Source organism: Myxine glutinosa, chromosome 2 (genome assembly GCF_964187855.1).
Source record: "Myxine glutinosa chromosome 2, kmMyxGlut1.1, whole genome shotgun sequence".
Taxonomy (NCBI): Eukaryota; Metazoa; Chordata; class Myxini; order Myxiniformes; family Myxinidae; genus Myxine; species Myxine glutinosa.
Genome location: NC_136262.1, coordinates 33,992,352 through 34,014,860, shown reverse-complemented (window position 1 = coordinate 34,014,860; position 22,509 = coordinate 33,992,352). Strand labels below are relative to the sequence as shown.

The following is a 22,509-nucleotide window of genomic DNA, read 5'->3' as shown; positions in this document are numbered from 1 at the left end:
TTCTGCAGTAATATTATTGTTTCCGTAGTAATATTATTGTTTCTGCAGTAATATTATTGTTTCTGTCGTAATATTATTGTTTCTGTCATAATATTATTGTTTCTGTCGTAATATTATTGTTTCTGCAGAAATATTATTGTTTCTATAGTAATATTATTGTTTCTGTCGTAATATTTTTGTTTCTGTAGTAATATTATTGTTTCTGTCGTAATATTATTGTTCATGTAGTAATATTATTGTTTCTGCAGTAATATTAATGTTTCTGTCGTAATATGATTGTTTTTGCAGTAATATTATTGTTTCTGTCGTAATATTATTGTTTCTGCAGTAATATTATTGTTTCTGTAGTAATATTATTGTTTCTGCAGAAATATTATTGTTTCTGTAGTAATGTTATTGTTTCTGTCGTAATATTATTGTTTCTGTAGTAATATTATTGTTTCTGTAGTAATATTATTGTTTCTGTCGTAATATTATTGTTTCTGTAGTAATATTATTGTTTCTGTCGTAATATTATTGTTTCTGTCGTAATATTATTGTTTCTGTAGTAATATTATTGTTTCTGTAGTAATATTATTGTTTCTGCAGTAATATTATTGTTTCTGTAGTAATATTATTGTTTCTGTAGTAATATTATTGTTTCTGCATTAATATTATTGTTTCTGTAGTAATATTATTGTTTCTGTCATAATATTATTGTTCATGCAGTAATATTATTGTTTCTGCAGTAATATTATTGTTTCTGTCGTAATATGATTGTTTTTGCAGTAATATTATTGTTTCTGTCATAATATTATTGTTCCTGCAGTAATATTATTGTTTCTGTAGTAATATTATTGTTTCTGCAGTAATATTATTGTTTCTGCAGTAATATTATTGTTTCCGTAGTAATATTATTGTTTCTGCAGTAATATTATTGTTTCTGTCGTAATATTATTGTTTCTGTCATAATATTATTGTTTCTGTCATAATATTATTATTTCTGCAGAAATATTACTGTTTCTGTAGAAATATTATTGTTTCTGTCATAATATTTTTGTTTCTGTTGTAATATTAATGTTTCTGTAGTAATATTATTGTTTCTGTCGTAATATTATTGTTCATGTAGTAATATTATTGTTTCTGCAGTAATATTATTGTTTCTGTCGTAATATGATTGTTTTTGCAGTAATATTATTGTTTCTGTCGTAATATTATTGTTTCTGCAGTAATATTATTGTTTCTGTAGTAATATTATTGTTTCTGCAGTAATATTATTGTTTCTGTAGTAATATTATTGTTTCTGTCGTAATATTATTGTTTCTGTAGTAATATTATTGTTTCTGTAGTAATATTATTGTTTCTGTCGTAATATTATTGTTTCTGTAGTAATATTATTGTTTCTGTCATAATATTATTGTTTCTGTCGTAATATTATTGTTTCTGTAGTAATATTATTGTTTCTGTTGTAATATTATTGTTTCAGTAGTAATATTATTGTTTCTGTTGTCATATTATTGTTTCTGTTGTAATATTATTGTTTCTGCAGAAATATTATTGTTTCTGCAGTAATATTATTGTTTCTGTAGTAATATTATTGTTTCTGTCATAATATTTTTCTTTCTGTAGTAATATTATTGTTTCTGGAGTAATATTATTGTTTCTGTCGTAATATTATTGTTTCTGGAGTAATATTATTGTTTCTGTCGTAATATTATTGTTTCTGTCGTAATATTATTGTTTCTGCAGTAATATTATTGTTTCTGTAGTAATATTATTGTTTCTGTCATAATATTATTGTTCATGCAGTAATATTATTGTTTCTGCAGTAATATTATTGTTTCTGTCGTAATATGATTGTTTTTGCAGTAATATTATTGTTTCTGTCATAATATTATTGTTCCTGCAGTAATATTATTGTTTCTGTAGTAATATTATTGTTTCTGCAGTAATATTATTGTTTCCGTAGTAATATTATTGTTTCTGCAGTAATATTATTGTTTCTGTCGTAATATTATTGTTTCTGTCATAATATTATTGTTTCTGTCGTAATATTATTGTTTCTGCAGAAATATTATTGTTTCTATAGTAATATTATTGTTTCTGTCGTAATATTTTTGTTTCTGTAGTAATATTATTGTTTCTGTCGTAATATTATTGTTCATGTAGTAATATTATTGTTTCTGCAGTAATATTAATGTTTCTGTCGTAATATGATTGTTTTTGCAGTAATATTATTGTTTCTGTCGTAATATTATTGTTTCTGCAGTAATTTTATTGTTTCTGTAGTAATATTATTGTTTCTGCAGAAATATTATTGTTTCTGTAGTAATGTTATTGTTTCTGTCGTAATATTATTGTTTCTGTAGTAATATTATTGTTTCTGTAGTAATATTATTGTTTCTGTCGTAATATTATTGTTTCTGTAGTAATATTATTGTTTCTGTCGTAATATTATTGTTTCTGTCGTAATATTATTGTTTCTGTAGTAATATTATTGTTTCTGTAGTAATATTATTGTTTCTGCAGTAATATTATTGTTTCTGTAGTAATATTATTGTTTCTGTAGTAATATTATTGTTTCTGCATTAATATTATTGTTTCTGTAGTAATATTATTGTTTCTGTCGTAATATTATTGTTCATGCAGTAATATTATTGTTTCTGCAGTAATATTATTGTTTCTGTTGTAATATGATTGTTTTTGCAGTAATATTATTGTTTCTGTCATAATATTATTGTTCCTGCAGTAATATTATTGTTTCTGTAGTAATATTATTGTTTCTGCAGTAATATTATTGTTTCTGCAGTAATATTATTGTTTCCGTAGTAATATTATTGTTTCTGCAGTAATATTATTGTTTCTGTCGTAATATTATTGTTTCTGTCATAATATTATTGTTTCTGTCATAATATTATTATTTCTGCAGAAATATTACTGTTTCTGTAGTAATATTATTGTTTCTGTCATAATATTTTTGTTTCTGTTGTAATATTATTGTTTCTGCAGTAATATTATTGTTTCTGTCATAATATTATTGTTCATGTAGTAATATTATTGTTTCTGCAGTAATATTATTGTTTCTGTCGTAATATGATTGTTTTTGCAGTAATATTATTGTTTCTGTCGTAATATTATTGTTTCTGCAGTAATATTATTGTTTCTGTAGTAATATTATTGTTTCTGCAGTAATATTATTGTTTCTGTAGTAATATTATTGTTTCTGTCATAATATTATTGTTTCTGTAGTAATATTATTGTTTCTGTAGTAATATTATTGTTTCTGTCGTAATATTATTGTTTCTGTAGTAATATTATTGTTTCTGTCATAATATTATTGTTTCTGTCGTAATATTATTAGTAGGGTAATAATGTTGCTTCTGGGACAGCCCGTTTAACATGGGAAATCCCTATCTAATGTCGTTTACCCCTATTTGGGAAAACACCCCTATTAATCCAAAAGACTCTATGGGCCTTTTGACCTTATGAATCATGAGTCAATTAATCTACTTGGGCTAATACATAATGAATATATTTTAATTAAGCTAGGGATGGGATTGGGTTGGGGGTTGTATATTATTATGACTCACACATACACAAAAGTTTAACCCCAACTTTAGTTGGGGTTTAACTTATGTGTATGTGTGAGGGATAGGGGTTCACAGATCTCTAGTGTGAACCTGTGATCCTTTTGGACCATGAGTCAATTAATCTACTTGGGCTAATACATAATGAATATATTTTAATTGAGCTAGGGATGGGATTCACACATACACACAAGTCCCAACTGGAAAGTTGTGGGATCCTTCTGACCTTATGGACCTTTTAACCTTTTACTCTTAATATCATCTGGTGAATATAACCCACTCAAACATCGACCCTACAAATATTTGTTTATGCGTGGGAAATAATTTAATTCTCCTACAACTCTCCTCACCGTCTAATACATTAACAAAAAATATGTTTGAGTTTGGTTCTTTATTAAGATATTTTAACTGAGCTAAGATAAAATGGTAAACCTCCCTCAATGTTCTTGTTTGAGCGCCTCCAGTGCCACATACCATTTTTAAATTAAAGTATATATTTTCCTGACAACCCTCAAAGTTTTCCGTCCACTCAAAAATATTTCCATCTTTTTTACCCAATTCACCGGTATTTAAATTAATTCTCTTATTTGTTTTGTGAACTTTTTTACCAGTTGCCTTTTCAATTATACCTATTTGATATTTTTCACATTCATTATGTTTTCCATTTATATACCAAGGTTGATTACACCTCCACTCTTTAGTCTGGTTGGTACTTGGTTCTATCATTTATATAATAGTAAAAAAGGAGGCGGTAGCCCTTAAAATCCCTAACCCCATTAACTTATCACTTATGTATATCTTATCACTTATATACTTATATATCCATAAGGGAGACTATCAATTCCATTTTCTAAAATAAACCTCTTATCATCAAAAGCCCCCAATGCTTTCTTATTCATCTCTTCTGAATATAATTGATGTTTATAACTTCTTATTCCATTAATCTTTCTAAACTCTTCTTTCTTTGTTGTTAAACAGTTATAATAATCCTTAAAGTTTATTGTTTCTTTTATGACATTTTTCTTTATGCCTTTTAACTTCTTATCAGTTTTTTCAACGTTATTCACAATATATTTATAAGCATAAGCCTTAGACCTCAATCCCACAAATTCACTCATGACATTTCCTCCTAATTCATCCTTAAACTTTCCAATCACCTTTTTATTTTTGGAGGAGAACAACTCACTCTCTGGGCTGTAATTACTAGTGTCATAGATATTAATGTCCTTTTTCATGTCTGAATAAACATCATCAGTATTAATTTGCAAAATAAAACTATCTGTATCCATATAAAGTAGATTAACATCATTTTGATATTTCTTCCTCAAGTTATTATAAAAGTAATCATACATTAATGACTTTGATAAATCAAGAATTGTTGTTCCAATATAAATAGGTTTGTTCATTTCAATACTCTCTTTAACCAAATGGATCGCACAAAAGTTCTCAGTAAAGACCTCAGCTCTAGTAAAACTCGGTCTATTAATTAATTTTGATGCTTGTTCCCAAGATGTTGATAGTCTGATATTTTGTCTTTTCCTCACATTCTCCATGGTCTTACCAAAGACCGCATTATTCATCAATTTATAAAAGTCTTTCTCAAAATCGGTTTTTGACTCTGTTCTTCTTTGTGTATTGAAATCAATGTACCCCCTTAACCAATGACTTTGATTGAACTTTAGAACCCTATGGATCTTCTCTACTCTTAGACCTTTTGATAAATATTGTCGCAAATTTCTTTGGTGTAGAACATAATTTTTCTTGTTATATAATGTAGTAAGTAATTTTTCTGTTGATTCACCTATATTAAATGATCGCTGATAATCACTTAACCACTCCTTCTTTGGACTTTCTTTCTCACAAGCAAATGGGAGATCTTTGTGTAGGTTATGGAGTTCCTCTGGATATTTTAAATCAATTTCAAAATAATAACCAACCTTTGAATCATCCAATTCTTTTTGTGTTGAGATACATACATCTTGTAAAACGTTTTTGTAGTCTTTTTCCTTTACCCATCTAAGTTTTCCATAAGGAAGAGCCTGAGACATTGCCCAGCCATACAGGTTGTTTGCGTCATAGTACATCAAGTAAGAACTCTCTTTCGTTGATTCATAATTTGGAAGATATTTGTTATTTGCTTTTGCGTATCTCTTTGAACAGACTTGTGAAATTCCTCCTCTCTTTGCCTTTTCAATCATCAAAAGCATATCAACATCGGTTATCAAATCCAAATCTTGTTTTGTCATTTTCAACATCGCACTCCAGGCCAATCCAGGTGCTGTGTAGTAGTGAGCAGGATCCAATCCATATCCAGTGCGACAAACAGATCTAAAGGCTTCAAATACATCGGCCAATAAAAGCACATCAGTTTTGAGATACAAATCGTGATACTCGCCAAGATTCTTGATGTTATATTTTTCCCAAACATTTTGTGCGTGTACATAATCTTTATCAGATATATTACTGTTGTTTAATTTGTTATAGAAATTTTCTTTTGAAGGAAGTTGTGTTTCATTGAATCTCTCAAATGAGTCCATATAGTCATAGGGGTAAATTCCCTTTTGTGTTAGAAAATCTTTATCTAAAAAATACTCTGAAAGACATGGAAACTCTTTTAGATTTTGAACCAAGTTAACCAATGGACTTGCCATGAATTTAAATGTATCAAGAAATCTGATATGAGTAATAGGAGATGTGTGAATTGTTTTTGTGAATGAAATGTATTTCTGATCCGTGTTTGGAATTGCTGAGATACTTCCAGAAGTCTTTGAGAGTTCCTTGATAAATAGATGTGTATCATAATGGGCGTTGTTATGAAGAAAGACAGGAATGAAAGAGGGGAGTTGATAATTAATATTACAACTTTGATGAGCCGGACCTCTATATTTACCAGTGAGATGACAATGATCTCTAACCTTTAGACCTTCACCAATTTTTTCCTCACAAATATGACAGGCAGCCTTTGGTTGTCTAAATTCTCTTTTTTCTTTACTCGTCAAGGACATTGGTTTATTGGTTTCTCTCATTATCTTGGTTAATCGAACACAGTCTTTTTCTAGTCGTTTCACAAACTCCTCTGGGGTATTTGAGCCTCTATACATCTCTAACTTGTTATATTTATCACCAACGGATGATTTGATATAATAACAAAAACCGCAAGGAGTATGTTTTTGATATTTATTTGTGTATGATTCTTTTGGATCTGGAGAAGCAGTATCAATTTTTTCTAAAATACTTTCAAAATCAGCATATATAACAAATGGATGTTTAATCTTTTTCTTTTCATCTTTGAATGTGATCTTTGAGCCTTCTTTAGGCATGTTGATTACCGTTGATTTATGTTCGCCACAATAATTTGAATGTTTATCTAATCTTTCTTGTGAATTGAAGAAGTTAAGACAACGCAAACAAATATATATTTTATTTGTTCTCTTACAGACTTGTGGTTTTATTAATTTAGCAATATTTTTAATGTATGTATAATGTGAATTTTCGTCTGAATTAAAATATAGAAGATTAATATGAGTTTGTTTACAATTGCCAGAAAGCTTTAAAACCTGAATGTTGTTTGTTTCTGTTAGACCATAAACATTAACTGATAAATTATTCATCTTTTCAAATTTAGGAATATCATTTAAAGTCATTGGAAACTTTAGATCTTTCATATTTAATGTATTCTCATATTTTTTATAATGAGATACTCTTTCATCATGAAAATGTGGAGGATGTAAGTGTGCTAAAATAGACCAGAGAAAACATTTATTGTCTTTATTTTTGATATTGATAACTGCTTTTCTATTTTTGATAACACTGGGTAAATCAATGTAAGAAGAAGCTTTTAGAGGATCTGATTTAAGAATATGAATGTCTATGTAAATAATTTCTCCTATAGTGAATCCACTTCCTACGAGTGAATTACCCACACTTTCCTCTTGTTTAATAAGTTCACCATAGACTCCTGATGTTTTAAAATCTTGATATGAAGAAATAAAGTGTGGCTCTGTTCTCATGTATGGTTTAAATATTTCTCCTGTATCCCTTGTCATTTCAAATTTTATTCCCATATAAAATTTAAGTGGTTTCATTTCTTTTAGTGTTTTTTCAATCAACGTTTGAACAGCAGGTTTAACTATTTCTACAGCTTCAACTATAGACTCTGGTGTAGGAGATTTGAATTTAAAGATTCGAATCCTGATATGTCCTTTGAATGCTCCATCAGTATTTTTAATAGTGATTAAATTTGACAAGTGTTTGTTTGTTTTAAGATGGGCTTTGAACCCCTTCTTTAGGATATCTCTATTACAGTGAATACAATTTTTTTTGTTCTTAGGAAATGGTGATAATTGATTTAGAATGTTGTATGTATGTTTTGCGGTGAGAATATGTTGTTTATAATATTTTACTTCCTTCTCGCAAGTATCACAATAAACCATATTTATAGGTGAACAATCTTGTGAGATTTTAACACTCATTTAACTATGAATCTTTCCTTAAAGCCACGCACATTTGGCACCAAGCCAACTTTTAATCTGACTCAGAACTTTGAGATTCAAGGAAGCTTGAGAAATCACTCGTTGTGTCATCATCAATAAAGCTTGACTCATATTCATCATTTGAGTATAAGCTATCAGAATCATACTCAGAGTCATCAATAAAGCTACTCTCATAACTATCATTTGAGCACAAACTATTAGTATCATAACTATCATCTGTGTTCAATGAAATACTATCATCACCATCATCCAAGTTCAATGAAATAGTAAAATCTTCACTGCTGTATTGACTCATATTTATAGGGCAACAAAGAGTTTATTGTATCCAAAATTAGTTTATTTATTTTTTCATTAAGAACTGTTAATTGATCTGGATTTAATATTTCCATTGTTAATTTAAAAAGATCATTATCAAGCTTAGTATATCTTGGTGGCATTCCATCTCGATTATGATCAGAATCTTCAGAGTCATCCGAATCTTCAGAGTCATCCGAATCTTCAGAGTTAGATGAATCCTCTGAGTCAGATGAATCTTCAATTATTGATGGGCATTCTTCTTCAGAGTCATATTTTTTTAAAACACTTAATAATTTAAACCCAAAGATAACTCTTCTTCCATTATGTCTTTTGCAAAGATAATCTATTTTCATTTCACCCTCAAAATCACAACAAATTTTCATAGTATTCAAGTTAACATATGGGAGTATTTTTTCAAAATCAACAGCATTCTCAATATCTCCTCTATAAAACTCGGGAGCAAATTTTTTATAGAATGTTGTTTCACTATATTCTTTTTCTTCATCTTCAAGCAAATCATAAACCTTTTTAAGCTGATCAATAATTATTGAATCAACACTGATTAATTTATTATTCCTCATCCTAAATTTAATTCTACCATTATTCCAACTAAACGAATCTATTGATTCATCTTCAATGCGGTAATCAAGTAGGGAGTCAGTTTTTCCATGATTACAAAGAACTCCGCTAAGAGATTCAATTGTGTCTTGGATTGTTCGCACCATTTATATATGAAAACTTTACTTAAACTAAATTACATTTCCATCGAGCCCAATAATTTTTCTTTCAATATCCTTTTGGATAATAATATTTTTTACATTAAAAGTTATCTTCAAATAATCTTTAATTATAATTGACCTAAATGTCATCTCCCCGGTTATGATTTTATTATTAACATCAATATCTGTTTTATTAAAAAATATACATACATCTCCTTTACTTGAGTTGATGGTCTTATCATTAAGTTCCAAAGAAGTGGTGTCCAATTTTTCACCAATCTTTTCATAAATAGCCATTAGAAGGGGGGAGACATGATCCAAATGGACTTTTATCGATTTTTTAGCTGGAATAGAAAATCCGCGGCCTTTAAACATAATTGATGGACTAATATTATCATTTAATTCGGGATAAACCCAAAAATTACCATATTTATCTTTGTTCAACTTTACATCTTTGACACAATCAATAGAACCTTCGGTAATAGATTGAAATTGGTCTTTTGTGTTGTGAAACATTGTATTTATTAATGAATAAACTTGCGTTTAGTTTAAGTAAAAATTTACTATATAAATATGATAAGTTCTGAAGGATATTTAGAATTTCCAGACTCTCCATATGATAAATTAGAGAATTGTCCGGCTTGTGATAGAATAGGGCTTAATGATGAGGATTCATATAAACAATGTTTATTCTGTGATTATATTCTAATTAATGATAATAAGAAATATAAAAAAACATATAACTCTTTTAAATTAGAACCAAAAATGAATTACTTTACAAGATTAATAAGAGAGATGAATGTTAAGCATTATGGTGATAATACACCATTTCTTACAAGGAAAGAGACTCTTTGTATTGAGGAAATGTATAAGGGTTTAATGATATTTATTATTCAAAATAATTTTAATGGAAATGTTAATACAAGATACTACATAAATAAAATAATGAATTATTTTGAAATTAAACCAGAACTCAGGATAAAATATAGAGTTTCTAAAATAGCTCAAAAAAAGTTGGATGACTTGTTTTCCAAATATATAAATGAATGATTTTTTACCCGTTTGGGAAAATAAGATAAAATTTAATAACCATAAAAACATTTCAAATTCATTGAGATGTCTAATAGTTGGTTCAAGCGGATGTGGGAAAACCTGTTTACTTTTAAAGATGCTCCTTGGTCCTAATTTTTTAGATTATGATAATTTAATAATTTTTACAAAGTCAAGTTTTCAACCCGAGTATCAACTACTCTCACAGGGTTTTAATGCAGGTCTTAAAAAGGAAGACATTATCGGTTTATTTAAACTTCAAAACAAACTGAATGATTATAATATTGAAGATATAATACAATTATTTTGTGATACACAGAAATCAAAATCGAAACCCATAACTTGTATTCTCAGTGATAATACGGATGATATACCTTCACCTCAAGATTTAGATAAATCAAAAAAGAACCTCGTCATCTTTGATGATTGTGTTAATGAGAGAAACCAAACAGTAATGGATAGCTACTATACAAGAGGGAGACATTCTTCTTGTAATTGTATATATCTTAGTCAATCATATTTTCAACTCCCTCGACGCTCAATAAGAAACAATGCCAATACTTTTATTTTATTTAAGTTAAATTCAATAGATGTAAATAATTTTTGGAGAGATAATTGCTCTACGTTATGTAGTAAAAAAGAATTTGAAAATTATATGAAACACACGATTGGAAAATATAAATATATTGTTGTGAAACAAGATGAGATACTAAATGATATTTTTCAATAAATAAATACAGAAAATGAATACTGAAGAAAGAGAAAGAAAGTTTAAGGAACATCAACAATTAGTTTCAAAAGTTGTTAAACAACAGGAAGAGATAAAGAAGAAACGGAGACAGAAACTAACTGGTGAAGAAGCCTTTGAAAGAAAACAAGAGAAATTCTTTAAACCACTTTTGAAAACTCAACACTCACCTACAGTTCCCACAGTAGAATTTACTCCGAAAAAACTTCAAATGCTCAAAGATTTTAGTCAGATAACAAAACAAGAACTTGGTGAATTAGAATATGATGACGAGGGATTATTTCGGAAACTTGAGGAGGTAAATCAACCCCCTAATTATGTTGTGGAAGCTCTTCAAAACAATGAATATTCGGCGGGTTCAAAAACCAGAGCAGGTCTCATTCCAACAGAAGAACCAGCAGTGTTTCATCTTGTGGAAGAAAAGGTATTGATATTTAATGATGAATTGATGTTCTTGAGTTCTACTCAACCAAATGTTAAATTAACTCCAAGATTAATGTTTCTTCTAACAAACCCCGGATTCAGCGGTTCAAAATATTTTGAGGAACCACTTGATATGGAAAGAGAGGAAGATAGGGTATATATTGAGTTGTTAAATGCACTTGATTATGGAGTTTCTGTTGCTGGTAAAAGTAAGAAGAATGAGAAGGAGAAACATATTATTGATGCTTTAAGTAAGCTTGGTTCGGGTGTTAGTTTTCTTCCAAATGACCCATCACAATTAGTTAATAGGCTATTATTGTTGTTAGGTAGTAAGAAGGCTGGAAACAACAATTGTTTTAATGAATCCTCAGCCATTTTAGATCAGTTGATGAATATGAAAATAATTAATAAATGTCAATACAAAGATATTTTATTAGATATTAAATAAGATGAGAAGCACAATTCTTAGTCACAACGAGCGATTACACAGCTTCATTCCCTTACCCACTACAACTTGACCCCCTTACCTCATATGAGGCATCTTTATTGTCGATGGAAACTTATAATACCTTGTTTAATATCACAGAGAAAAACAACAAGTTTAGTTATAATCCAGGAAGTGGATATAAAACTATAACCGTTTCACCTGGAGCTTACGAGATTTCTCAAATATCTTCAGAAGTCTCTCGCCTTATGAAAGAAAAAGGTGATGAACCAAAAAATATTGTAATAGATATTCAAAAACACACTTCAAAATCAACTATTAAACTTAAAAATAATTATAAAGTTGATTTCACGATTGAAAATTCGTTTAGAGAGCTATTGGGTTTCTCTTCAAAAAAGATTGAAAATAACGGGACGTTTTACAGTGATAATGTTATCCAAATATCCTCCGGTATAAATTCAGTATTAATTCATTGTGATTTGATTGATGGTGCTTATAACGATGGAATAAGAACAAATACAATATTTTCATTCAGTGCATACTCAACCCCGATTGGTTATAAATTTAATATGGAACCAAAAAATCTTGTCTATTTACCTGTGTCAGGAAAAACCATATACAGAGTAAATTTTAGGATAACCGACCAAGATAATCGTATGATATCCTTTAATGATGAAATTATATCCATCAGAATTCACCTACGTGAAGTTTTTCAATAAATAAATAATGGTTATTGTGAGAAAACACGAGTTGGGAAAATATAAAATAATTACAGGGGAGGGCATGTTCCTTTCACCAGACTATACAAGGTATGTGGGTAGAGGATACTATAAACCTAAGAGACAACGAGGTGTAGGTCATCAATTTCGAAATAAAGGAGATGGGATAATTGATACTCTAATGGGTATTGGTTCAACCATCCTTAAACATAAAGACCTAATTGGTTCAACTGCTTCTGCCGTGGGCTCCGTTGCGGGTGCTATAAAGAGTATAAAAGATGCTCAAAAGGAGTCTCATAAATTACAAGCAATCAAAGAAATAAAAAAAGGTAAAACTCAACTATCTTCACAAGAACGACAAAAAATCATTAAAATACTTGGGTCAGGGTTTCAACAATTTTAATGCTATATAAATACAAGTATGGAAGCGATTGATAGTATCTATGATTTGGATGATACGATTATCATTTCAAACTCCACTAAAAAGGAAGACTATTTTAAGGTAAATGCTATAACAGGAACAGACTGGAATTCAAACGGAACAAAAAGTTTTGAAATAAATAATCAACAAACTTACTTGAATATAGCTGATAGTTTCTTGCTGTGTAAATTTAAATTCACTAAGGCTGCGAATAATACTAATGCTACACTCGTAAATGATTTCTTCTGGAAAATGTTTGACAGTGTCCGCCTGTATATTGGAACACAAGAGGTTGAAGCGGTTGATTATGTCTCTGCTACATCTGAAATGATGAAATTTACACTATATTCGTTTAGTGATAGAATGGGTAAGGGAGCTGTTGAAGGTTTTATTCCTGATATGTCAACGGGTACAAACGCAGACCCTGGTTATAGTCAAAGGAAGTCAATGTATAATGATGACGCAAAAGCTGAGAATAGTTTTACCGTAGCAGTACCTCTGAAAGGTATATTTGGATTTTGTGATTATGATAAAGTTTTGTATGGGCTTAAAATTAGATTTCAACTACAAAGGAATGATAATGTAAATAGATTGCTTTTTGGGGATGAAAATGCTTTTGGAGAAAATAATAAATTTGTTATTAATGATTTGTGTTGGTATATCAGTGAATATACTCCTAATCTTAAAACGGAAGAGATGTTAAATAGAAGACTTAACTCAAAGAAACCGCTAAATGTATCATACCTTAAAAGAAGATGTCAACACGTTAAACTGGAACACACTACCTACACTTGGAATTTGGGTGTTCTTCAAGGAAAGCCACGATACCTCTGGCTCATTTTTAAAAAACCAGATGGAGAGGACGGTACTAATAAGAATAATGCCCTGAGTGATAATGCTAAGGTGAAACAACTTCGGGTTTCTCTTGATGGCACATTTTATCCGCGAGATAGATTGGAAATTGATTGGGAAAAAAATGATTATGCGGAAGCCTACAAGTCCTACCAAAAGGTGTGTGAAAGTAATGGTAATAATGATCCTATTTTGGATATGGTTGCGTTTCAAAAACTTTATACAATCTACGCAATTGACCTGAGTTCTCAAAAGGAAACTATAAAGTCTAATCGAGTGGATACTTCTCTATACATTGAAAGAGGGGAGAGTGAAGAGGTTAATGCATATTGTTTGCTTTTGGAGGAAACAGAATTACAGATTAATACAGATAATGGTGTTATGATTAATATCACATAGGTTTTTTCTCATAAATAAATGGTTGGGATATATGTTAATCAAATCAATCTTAATAAATTAACATCTTGTATTCAAAATCAAAAGCCTTGTATTATTAATGTTAATACAATTCAAAGAAAAGGAGCTGTAAGAATTGATGTTTTACTCACACACACACAAGTAAAAACACTAAATGATGTTGGATCACTTAAAATTAAAATGACGAAACCTATGTTAAAGAAATATTCAATAGACGAGTCAAGAGGAGGATTTCTCCCGTTTCTAATTCCTTTATTTGCTGGTTTAAGTGCGGCGGGAGCATTGACTGGTGGTATTTCAGCAGCGGTAAAAACTGCTAACGAAAGGAAGGCACAACTAAAAGCTCAAAAAGAATTGGAAAGACATAACAAGGAGTTGGAGAAACAAATTAGTGGAAGTGGTGTAATTGTAGATTTTGCTCAAAAACTTGAAAGTCTACCTGATAAAGCTAGATTGTTGGTTGGAGATATGCTTTCCTCTATCGCTCAAGCGGGTGTTAAACTAACTAAACGGGGTAATGGATTGTATCTTTCTCATAAATAAATGGATAAATGGTTTAAACAATTTGGAAAGAATACAACGTCAAATATAGAACTAGCTAAGTATTGTAAAACACTAAAAATTGATAATGTGGTTATTTGTATGAGAGATGAATTAATACATATAAATAAGAATACAAAGAATATTATTATGAATTTAGACACACAGAATGGTTCTCATTGGGTTTGTATTCATAATAGTCAGGATAAATATTATTTTGATAGTTATGGTATGCCACCACCTGTTGAAGTAATACAATTCTTACAGAATGGTGTTTATCAAACATTTCAAGTTCAAGAAATTAATTCTAAATGTTGTGGTCAATTATGTTTATATGTATTATTTCAACTCAACAATAATGAAAATTTTTATGATATCATTTTTAATCTAATATAAATGACTTATGTTGGAAAAGATGGTTCTATCTTTGGAAAATCCTCTCAGGATATTGATTTATCAAATTATTATACAAAGGCACAGGCTGAACGACAAAAATATAGTGTAAGTAAAAATATTAATATGAAGAATACTTATAAATTAATCAATTATCCAAACCCTACAGATGCGAATGACTTGATTAGATTAAGTGATTTATCACAATATATATTTTTAAAGAAAACAGCACGTTTTGTGAAACAAGTAAAATTTACAACCACAACACCTGGTTATACTGACCATACACCTTTCCTCATTGAATTTAACTACCTGCTTACAATTAAATTTTATAAAGAAGGACATTTAGTTAATATGCGAATTAATAAATGGGGGTATGATATGCCTGATTTAGGGTATAATTGGTCTTTTTCAATAAACATAGAAGAACTACATGATTTAAATCAGTCTCGTAAAGAAGAATATTATCCACTTGGTGAAGATAAGGATTTATGTGGAAGTACAATTAGTAAACAACAAATACGTGATTTTAAGAAAATAAAAATATATGATAGTATAGCGATGGTTCGCATGACAAAGAAGGAAGGTAATGAGATAAGGATAGAAAGCCGAGGAATACAAACCGATTTGGTAGTGGGAAGATGGGGTGGTATTACCTGTCATAATATTAATCTCACATATATTTCTGATACATAAATGGCAGGAAGAAGACTACAAGAGAATTATAATTTTTGTATTCAAGGATACCTACAAGAAAAGGGTGCTCGGTATTACATACCTTATGATTTGGAGCATATACATGGGAATTTTGTCATAAAAAACTGGCCTTATACTGATATTGTTAAACCCACAAATAGAGACTTGTTTAAAATATTAAATAAAAATGAACTTCTCAAAGTTATGAAATATAAAACTCTTTTAGAAATCGTCAACAAATCTTATTGGTATCCTATTATGAGAAAAATAATTATAGATACAAGAATATCTCAAAATCCAGATGAGTATATGTATAATATTCTTTGGGGTTCAAACTCAAGGGTAGCAAGGGATGAGGAAGGAGTTGAAGAAGAGAAGGAGGAAAGAGAGGAAAAGGAGAAGGAGGAAAGGGAGAGGGAGGAGAAGGAGGAGAGGGAGAAAAAGGAGGAGAAGGATGAGAGGGAGAAAAAGGAGAAGGAGGAAAGGGAGAAAAGGGAGAAGGAGGAAAGGGAGAAAAGGGAGAAAAAGGAGAAGGAGGAGAGGGAGAAAATGGAGGAGGAGGAGAGGGAGCAAAGAGAGAGGGAGGAAAAATATAAAAAGATGGAAATCAGTGAGATTCATAAAAGATTGAGTGTATTAAAGCAAATAAATCAATCTCAACGCACCGAAGAGGAAATTAAAGAATTAACAACTCTTATGAAGATAGTGGTTTCAAAAATAAGAACGTCAATGTCTTCAATTTCAGGGAGGAGATTTAAACGAGAAAGTGGTGAAGAAGAAGAAGAAGAAGAAGAAGGAAAAGATTATGTGATTGATGATGTTGGTGTCATTGACTTTAGTTAGTTTTTATTTGTAAATAAATGGAGGAGAGAGTGAAGGCATTCCTTAGGATTCTTTATGTTTTAAAAATAAAGATTGAAATGTATATGTTGAAAACCAAAAAGGTTTTGATACTCTGTCGGAATTTTTCTGATAAATAAATATGAGTTATTGTCTCAAATGTAAAAAGAAAACTAAATCTAAAAATATCTCTTATGTTAAAGCTAAAAATAATAGAGTTTATCAAAAAGGAATATGTCAAGTATGTGGCTCTAAAAAGTGCCAATTCATCTCTCCTAAAAGAGGAGGAGACATACAAAAGTTTCTGTCAGGAAGTAAATTTACAACAACTGGAATTCCAGGGGAATTACACCTTCCAGGGTATTCTTTCTGTGGTCCAGGAACAAACTTGGATAAAAGATTAGATGAGGCTGACAATCCTAAACCTTGGTCTAAACCTACAAATAGGGTTGACGAAGTGTGTATGAAGCATGATATTGCTTATGGGAAAACCACTACGTTGACTGAAAAACATAAAGCCGACAGCGAAATGTTGTATAATTTGTCTTTGATACAAAATCCAACGTTGAGAGAGAAAGTTGATAGGTTTATTGTGAGAAATTTGATAAATGCTAAATTGAAACTTGGTCTTGGTTATTCCTCAAAAAACTATTAGGCTCTAATGATGTCATCAAGACTGAGGAGCTTTTGGCTGAAGAATTACACAAACCTATAATCACAAAGTTTAAAAGAAGGAAGGTTTATTCTAAATACACCGACCACATATGGTCCGCTGATTTAATTGAATTGAATAATGACAGGGGATACAGGTATGCTTTAACCGTTATTGATTTGAGGAGTAGATTTGCCTGGGTTGTCCCTTTAAAAAATAAAAGGGGTGATACTTTAATGTTAGCCTTTAAGCTAATATTTGATCGGGATAAAAGGAAACCAAAGAAGTTATGGACTGATGAGGGAACAGAGTTCTATAACAAAATATTCATGAAATTTCTTAAGGGGAAGGGTATTAAATTATACAGCACCTTTAATGAAGGAAAGGCAGTTGTTATTGAGCGTTTTAATCGTACTTTAAAAGAGAAATTATATAAAAAATTCACACAACTCGGTTCTCAAAAATGGGTGTATTTAATTCAGGATATTGTAGATAATTACAATAATACAGTTCATTCATCAACAAAATCAAAACCATCAGAAACATTTACAAAATTAGAATATGAAAAGGAGATTAATTTGAGAAAGCCCAAGTTCAAAGTTGGTGATATGGTAAGGATATACAAATGGAAAAGCCATTTTGAGAAAGGTTATACACAAAAATGGACTCGTGAATTATTTAAAATCATTGATGTAATGGATACAGTCCCTTGGACTTACAAATTAAATGATTTAAATGGAGAAGAAATCTTGGGTTCATTTTACTCGCAAGAATTACAAAAAACAAAGCTAATAATTCATTAAACAACATTTCTATTCACCCCACCCAGATTAGCTAATTTAATTAGTGGTAATAAAAAAAATATTAAATAAACAAAAATCATAAGCCACACCCACACAGACCACACCCACACAGACCATGCCCACACAGACCCCACCCACACAGACCCCGCCCACACAGACCACACCCATCATCCCCCACCCCCAGTGCGTCCCCCACCCTTGATCCCCCCTCATCCCACCCCCACCTTCCCCACACACACAAGGGGAGGGGAGGGGTGGGATGAGGGGGGGCCAAGGGAGGGGGACGCACCTTCCTGTCCCTTTTCCTTTATTCTCTTTTTGTAATTAAGAATTAAATAATTGTAAACAAAACAAATATATATAAATATTGAAAACATTAAAATCTTTATATTATTAAAACATTTTTCTTGAGGTATACATTCAACTTCTCCCCAGCATAAGTCATCAATTTCTTCCCAGCACAAGTCAAAGGTTGGTTCAGCAGATGTCTTCAGGTTTTGAATCTCTTTCTATTAAAGACAAGAGGGGAGAGATATTTATTTCATATTTATGTTCCATGTCAAAGCGTCTTGAAAAGCGCTATACAAAATAAATGTATTATTATTATTATTATTAATATAGGGTCGGATGCCCTTCCTGACACCAACCCTGAATCACCTCTTACGATGCGCAGGGATATGGTGTACCTATTATAAACGGTGAACCACACACACGTACACACATGCTTACCTCGAAAAAATCCAGCTTAGCGTCAAGATCGTTGAGTTGAAAATGTAGAGGTTCACAGGTTGGTAGGAAATAACCACTCCTTGGGGGATCAAAATCATCCCACTCAAAATTTTGGTCTTCGAGGTTAATACTGCAAACAAAATAAGGAGAAATTACTATTATATGCTGAAGTAAGCCTGACAAAACATCACACACATGCACACACACACACACACACACACATTCACAGATACATACACACACACACACACACACACATACACACACACATACACACACACACATACACACACACACACACACACACAATCTCATTTTTTCATTTCTGTTCCTCACAATTCGATCTCTCTATTTTAATCACAGACACACATGCACACACATACACATACACACACACACATGCACACACACATGCACACACCTCTCGTTTTTTATTTTCTATCATACCTTTCACGTGAATTTTCTAAGAACGGTGAAACATTGAATTCATTCTGAGCCCACCATCTCGGAGGTAGGTTATTCAAACCCGTATTCAGTTCGTTGTGGAACTCTTGAGAAACAACTTGAAATTCTGCCAGGATATTTACAATATTTGAATTGCTGCAATGAATAGGAAAAATAAATTATTAGTTGTATAAATTAATCACATACAAAGCTCTCATTAACAGTGTTTAATACCAAATGAACTTACCAATGTCCTGGCGAGTATTCTTCATCAGAGGAAAGACTGGAATAAGACAAGCTCATCTTCGTTCACAATGTTTAAATGTCCCATTCGGAGACCTCTCTTTTTATAATGAACAAAATGTATTTCGGGGAACTGAAGTGCTTGTCAGCTTTTGGAAACTGAGGGCGTGTGTTTGTGAAAAACAGGAAACAAGACAAAGAGAATTCCTTGGAAGTTATCCAAGTGAAACAACGTCATTTCTCAACAGTGAGCTATTAATTAGAAAAGGTTCGAGTGGTATATAAATGGAAAACAAAATGAATGTAAAAAATATCAAATAAGTATAATTGAAAAGGCAACTGGTAAAAAAGTTCACAAAACAAATAAGAGAATTAATTTAAATACCGGTGAGTTGGATGAGACGGTGAGGAGAGTTGTAGGAGAATTAAATTATTTCCCACGCATAAACAAATATTTGTAGGGTCGATGTTTGAGTGGGTTATATTCACCAGATGATATTAAGAGTAAAAGGTTAAAAGGTCCATAAGGTCAGAAGGATCCCACAACTTTCCAGTTGGGACTTGTGTGTATGTGTGAATCCCATCCCTAGCTCAATTAAAATATATTCATTATGTATTAGCCCAAGTAGATTAATTGACTCATGGTCCAAAAGGATCACAGGTTCACACTAGAGATCTGTGAACCCCTATCCCTCACACATACACATAAGTTAAACCCCAACTAAAGTTGGGGTTAAACTTTTGTGTATGTGTGAGTCATAATAATATACAACCCCCAACCCAATCCCATCCCTAGCTTAATTAAAATATATTCATTATGTATTAGCCCAAGTAGATTAATTGACTCATGATTCATAAGGTCAAAAGGCCCATAGAGTCTTTTGGATTAATAGGGGTGTTTTCCCAAATAGGGGTAAACGACATTAGATAGGGATTTCCCATGTTAAACGGGCTGTCCCAGAAGCAACATTATTACCCTACTATTATTGTTTCTGTAGTAATATTATTGTTTCTGTTGTAATATTATTGTTTCAGTAGTAATATTATTGTTTCTGTTGTCATATTATTGTTTCTGTTGTAATATTATTGTTTCTGCAGAAATATTATTGTTTCTGCAGTAATATTATTGTTTCTGTAGTAATATTATTGTTTCTGTCATAATATTTTTCTTTCTGTCGTAATATTATTGTTTCTGGAGTAATATTATTGTTTCTGTCGTAATATTATTGTTTCTGTCGTAATATTATTGTTTCTGTCGTAATATTATTGTTTCTGTAGTAATATTTTTGTTTCTGTAGTAATATTATTGTTTCTGTCGTAATATTAGTTTCTGTAGTAATATTTTTGTTTCTGGAGTAATATTATTGTTTCTGTCATAATATTATTGTTTCTGTAGTAATATTATTGTTTCTGTAGTAATATTTTTGTTTCTGCAGTAATATTATTGTTTCTGTAGTAATATTATTGTTTCTGTAGTAATATTATTGTTTCTGGAGTAATATTATTGTTTCTGTCGTAATATTATTGTTTCTGGAGTAATATTATTGTTTCTGTCGTAATATTATTGTTTCTGTCGTAATATTATTGTTTCTGTAGTAATATTATTGTTTCTGCAGTAATATTATTGTTCATGTAGTAATATTATTGTTTCTGTAGTAATATTATTGTTTCTGTCATAATATTATTGTTTCTGTCATAATATTATTGTTTCTGTAGTAATATTTTTGTTTCTGTCGTAATATTATTGTTCATGTAGTAATATTATTCTTTCTGCAGTAATATTATTGTTTCTGTCGTAATATTTTTGTTTCTGTCGTAATATTATTGTTTCTGTAGTAATATTATTGTTCATGTAGTAATATTATTGTTCATGCAGTAATATTATTGTTCATGTAGTAATATTGTTGTTCATGTCGTAATATCATTGTTCATGTCGTAATATTATTGTTCATGTAGTAATATTATTGTTTCTGTAGTAATATTATTGTTTCTGCAGTAATATCATTGTTGATGTAGTAATATTATTGTTCATGTTGTAATATTAATGTTTCTGTAGTAATATTGTTGTTCATGTAGTAATATTATTGTTCATGCAGTAATATTATTGTTTCTGTAGTAATATTATTGTTTCTGTAGTAATATTGTTGTTCTTGTAGTAATATTATTGTTCATGTAGTAATATTATTGTTTCTGAAGTAATATTGTTGTTCTTGTAGTAATATTATTGTTCATGTAGTAATATTATTGTTTCTGTAGTAATATTATTGTTTCTGCAGTAATATTATTGTTTCTGTCATAATATTATTGTTTTTGCAGTAATATTATTGTTTCTGTCGTAATATTATTGTTTCTGCAGTAATATTATTGTTTCTGTAGTTATATTATTGTTTCTGTCGTAATATTATTGTTTCTGTAGTAATATTATTGTTTCTGTCATAATATTATTGTTTCTGTAGTAATATTATTGTTTCTGTAGTAATGTTATTGTTTCTGTCATAATATTATTGTTTCTGTAGTAATATTATTGTTTCTGTCATAATATTATTGTTTCTGTAGTAATATTATTGTTTCTGCAGTAATATTATTGTTTCTGTCGTAATATTATTGTTTCTGCAGTAATATTATTGTTTCTGCCATAATATTATTGTTTCTGTAGTAATATTATTGTTTCTGTAGTAATATTATTGTTTCTGTCATAATATTATTGTTTCTGTAGGAATATTATTGTTTCTGTCATAATATTATTGTTTCTGCAGTAATATTATTGTTTCTGCAGTAATATTATTGTTTCTGTAGTAATATTATTGTTTCTGTAGTAATATTATTGTTTCTGTAGTAATATTATTGTTTCTGTCATAATATTATTGTTCATGTAGTAATATTATTGTTTCTGCAGTAATATTATTGTTTCTGTCATAATATTATTGTTTCTGCAGTAATATTATTGTTCATGTAGTAATATTGTTTCTGCAGTAATATTATTGTTTCTGTCATAATATTATTGTTTCTGCAGTAATAT

At 30.1% G+C, this 22,509-nt stretch overlaps 2 long non-coding RNA genes across 2 annotated transcripts in view; both read right to left on the bottom strand.

Annotated features, from left to right (window-relative positions):
* The window catches only part of LOC137422652 (uncharacterized), a 1,758,619-nt gene that overhangs the window by 649,818 nt on the left and 1,086,292 nt on the right, over positions 1 to 22,509 (bottom strand). The gene's annotated exons all lie outside the window — the stretch shown is intronic.
* Positions 18,352 to 19,633, bottom strand: LOC144890880 (uncharacterized). The gene is made up of 4 exons (XR_013622553.1): positions 19,495 to 19,633; positions 19,251 to 19,403; positions 18,804 to 18,933; positions 18,352 to 18,583 (listed from the first exon to the last, which is right to left on the bottom strand). It is a non-coding gene; the product is annotated as an uncharacterized LOC144890880 (long non-coding RNA).